This window comes from Anoplophora glabripennis, unplaced genomic scaffold (assembly GCF_000390285.2).
Source record: "Anoplophora glabripennis isolate ALB-LARVAE unplaced genomic scaffold, Agla_2.0 scaffold576, whole genome shotgun sequence".
In the NCBI taxonomy this organism is placed as follows: domain Eukaryota; kingdom Metazoa; phylum Arthropoda; class Insecta; order Coleoptera; family Cerambycidae; genus Anoplophora; species Anoplophora glabripennis.
This window is the reverse complement of record NW_019416659.1, coordinates 197,491-201,975: the sequence shown is the minus strand read 5'-3', so window position 1 is coordinate 201,975 and position 4,485 is coordinate 197,491. Positions and strand designations below refer to the sequence as shown.

At 34.9% G+C, this 4,485-nt stretch overlaps 1 pseudogene; it reads left to right on the top strand.

Moving 5' to 3' along the window:
• The first annotated feature begins 2,851 nt into the window (after positions 1 to 2,851).
• Positions 2,852 to 4,150, top strand: LOC111691812 (annotated as a pseudogene).
• Positions 4,151 to 4,485: the final 335 nt, after the last annotated feature.

The following is a 4,485-nucleotide window of genomic DNA, read 5'->3' as shown; positions in this document are numbered from 1 at the left end:
TTCTGTTCTTTTGTTTCTTGCGTATTTCCACGTTGTATTTTAAAGGTGATGTGTTTGCATTTTTAATCGCGGGAGGGTCATATACATGCGAGCTGCGAAGCGGCGAGTACTCGCTTTTTTATATTTTAATTATTTTTATGTTCGTTGCGGCGGATTTATGTGACTTTTTCTATTTGGGGTTCGTTTAAATGATATTATTATAGGCGTTTTAGGATGTGTTTTTTTACATTTTATTATATTTGTTGAGGTTTTTTCGAATTCTTTTTTTATCGTTTTGGTGGCTCTGAAAAGAGCCGATTTTTTATGCTTTTAATTGTTGCAGTTTATTAATTGAACTTGCTTCTTTTCGCCGGTCGCCTTATGAATTCTTTGATCATGTTCAGGCGAATTTCTTCAGACGATGTACTACTGAAGCTTCGTTCAATTTCAGATGGGCTCAAAGAGGGTGCGTCTGGTGTTGTCGACGATGAAATGTTTTCTGGAGGTGTTTCCATTTCGTTGTTATTATTGTCTTCTCTTTCAATGGTTTCGTTTATGATTTCATTGTTATAATTTTCTTCTGCTTCAATGGTAACGTTTATCAATTGGGACGCTTCTATCTCTTCCCATTCAAGTTCATTTGATTGACCTGCGGTTTCCTCTGCCTGATATAAATGTTGCTCGGTGACGGTACAGGCTTCGTTTAACGCTGCGTCGCTGATATTTCCCCATTCAAGGGTTTCTCCATCTTCGGTGGGTATAGCGACGGCAGCAAGAATTTCGTCCATTCCATCTTCGGGGAAAACGTCGGATATATTCATTTTGTAATTTCGATGTTTTGTACGTACTATACTTTATCGAAATGATAATTGTGCGCGCGCCAATATCCTTGGCAGGAAAAATGACCTCGGATGGAGCGGGGTCGAGCGGGATTATCGCTCTTTACCCACTTCATCGCTGTAGGCCCGGACGCCTCGTAGAGGTAGGCCCTTTCCCCGTTATTCCGGGCCGCCAACGCGGCCGGATTCGATCGGTTCATGGGGCCTCCTCCTGTCCTGGCTGGGCCCCGCCGGCTAAGGCCCTTTCTTCTGGCGCTCTTCTTTCTTCGCCGGCTCGTCTGTGTAAACCCCCGGGGGTGTCATGTATCAGTCGCAAACGACGAGTCGTTTGCGACCGGGATGGTGGTTTTGGGTGAGGTGCAGCTATGCAGCTTAGGAAGCGCTTTGCTAAGGTGGCCCTTTTAAAACTTTGCAACATTCGCTTATAAGTATCCAGTCATTTTGGGTTTACTGTTCGCGATCAAAATTCACAAGAGCCAAAATAGAAACTAATGGCTCACGCACTTTTAAAATTCGGGAAAACATTTCATAAGTTGAGTTCCAACGTGTCGGAACATCTTGTTTCAATATTAATTCGCTAAAATCCATTTGTTTTTTCATTGCTTTTAACTTTGCAGTAGCCTGAGAACTATGTTTGAAAAATGTTACCATAGATTTAACTTTCTTTTGAACTAACTCAATTTCTTGTAGAGCTCTCTGAACTATTACATTTAATGTGTGAGCATAAAAGCCCAACAAGTATTGCTACCATGGCAAGATAATGTAAGAATACTGTCACCTCATGCATTCTTTAAAGGCACTTTGTTGGCAAATATTGCAGGAAGAATACATTTTTAATCAGCTGGCCATCAGTAGGCCACAAGGCACTGTGCCCTATCGGATATGTGATGGCAATTCAATATTCAACACGGCTTAAATGAATTCGGTCAAGCTGTATGGAATATTATTGTCTTATATTTCTTCTTCCTAGTTATTTGGATTTTTTTTGTCAGTTCTATAGAATTCCATTCCATTGGCTTTCGGTTCACCTGTCGCAATTGACACATGATTTATTTTGGTTATTATTCATAAATTCTTTGAATGTAGTTGAAGTAAAAGTCTATCTATCTATCTATCTATCTGAAATTAATGTTCTGGTTGCTTCATCGGTACTAGTAATATTTCATGGAAATAATTTAACAAATTTGGTAAACCCATCTATAATTTCTAAAACATGCTTATAACATGTCCTAGTTTTAGGCAAAGGTCCATAAAGGTCAATATGTATTGTTTCAAAAGGTGTGTCTCCTTTTGGTATATTACGTAACATACCGTCTCTTTTACTCGACTTCGAATTAAATTGGATGCACTTCAAGCAATTACTAATATAACTTTTAATTTTTTCAGTCACATTTGGGAACCAGTATGTCCGACTAATAAAATAAAATTCCAATGTTTTTGTTTTGCGATATACTAAACTATCACGTAATTGGTACATTGGACTTTCCATTTTCTCTAAATCAGATTTCATCCGAACAATATCATCATCCATTGTTTGTTTTAACGTGAGAGTTTGCTCAAAAGTTTTGCCCTAGAAGGGTTCAAAATATTTTAGTGTTAGAAGACTAAACTATTTTGAACCCTACTTAAGGCATCTATATCTTTCATTCTGGCGCTACCTCTATGTTCGATTTCATAATCATAATTTTGTAATAATAAACGCCAATGCATAAAGATATGGGAAATGTATCTCTGAGTAAATATTTGTTTAAAGTAGGTAAAGTAGGTAATCTATGCACATGCTGAATTCACCGTTTTTTTTTTTGGTTAAAACAACTGCCGAACAATATGGCGAATTACTTTCCCGTATTATACCTTTATTCAATAAATCACTGACAATATTATCTAAGTCAGATATTTTGGTATAGTAATTCCATATTAAACATTTTATTTCTATTGCCTCTATTCATTTTGATTAACTAATTTATTGCATTCTATTGACTACAAATTTAAGATGTAACTGCTTCTATAGTGTGTGTATGTACGTACGTAGTGTAATTAACTGCACAAACTAAGAACTGCAAGACACATGCGCAGTTGTAGTGGAAGTATCAACCTAACCATATATTATAGACGTAAAACTGCTGTAATTAATTTTTAATTTTCAATTTATCTTATAAATGATAAGGTGTAAAAATGAATTTAGAGGATGAGGATATATTAGAAGATGATATGGAAATACTGGATATTATTGATTATGGTTTTCCAAGAAGTATCAATATTAGATCAAATCACTTTGAAAATTTGGATAATTTAACTTTTTTTAGAAGGTTTAGACTATACAAATATACGGTTTTACACCTTTTAACACTAATTGAGGATGACCTTGAATTCCCTAACGATGTGTAAGTATATTGTATAATGTACCTATTAAGGTTGAAATCTATTATAACTGTTTTAGAAACAACAGTATTTCACCAATGAATCAGTTATTGACTTGTTTACGGTTCTATGCAAATGCAGGCCACTTCATTTCCATTGCAGACTTTGCCGGAATGGGAATCTCTAGCGTGTCGAGGACAATTGTTAAAGTATCGAAGGCAATAGCTTCATTATATCCTCGCTTTATTAAAATGCCTGAACAGCAAGAAACCATAAGAGAGCAGAATACTTTTTACCGAGTAGCTTCTTTTCCAAGGGTATTGGGTGCGGTAGACTGCACCCATATTCGAATTCAGTCTCCAGGTAACTAATCAAAACATACAAACAAGAAATTTGAATAGTATTTAGTATTTAATCATTTTTGGAGGAAATGATGCGGAAGTATTTCGAAACCGAAAAAATCTTAATTTTCCATAAACGTTCAAGCAATTTGTAATGCAAATTTGAAAGCATTGGATGTGGTTGCTCGTTAGCCTGGTTCGACTCATGATTCCACAATTTTTAATAACAGCCACATAAGAATGCGTTTTGAAAATGGTGAATTTCCTAACAGTTATTTATTGAAAGAAACACAGTGGAACGTTTCTTTGCGGTATGGAAACGACTTTTTCCAGTTTTAGCCTACGGAATGAGGCTAAAACTTAATACAGTTTTAACTATAATAATATCCACAGCAGTGTTACACAACATAGCTATAGAAATGAATGAACCTGAGCCACTTCCACCAGAAGATATTAATATCGGCGAATTTAATTACTTAATTGAAATAGGACCAACATTCCTAATGCAGAAGAAGCAGTACCATTTCAGATTAGAAATAATTTGATCGAGGAATATTTTGCACATTTATAATATAATTTTAAAGTTTTTTTCTTTTTTGTTGTGTTAATCGCTATATAAATGTAACAATATTATATTTCCTGCATTGTATATATAATAACTGTAACTGAGTAAATAATAAAAATATCAAATTCTAAACAATATGCTTTTATTTGTTTCCTCATATACAGGGTACTCTGGTAGACAGAAAAAAGACACTATAAACAAAATACATTAATTCTAATCTCAACAAATACACTAATCTTTAAAATTTCTTATTGACTTGCTTTTTAATTCAAAATCTAGTTTTAAGAGTTGCATTTTCATATCGTGCTCCTCCCTTTGAAAACATATTTGATTTTCTAACAGTGTCTTTTGATATTCGGCTATTACCAATCGTTTATCCAAAAGTTTATTATACTTCTCG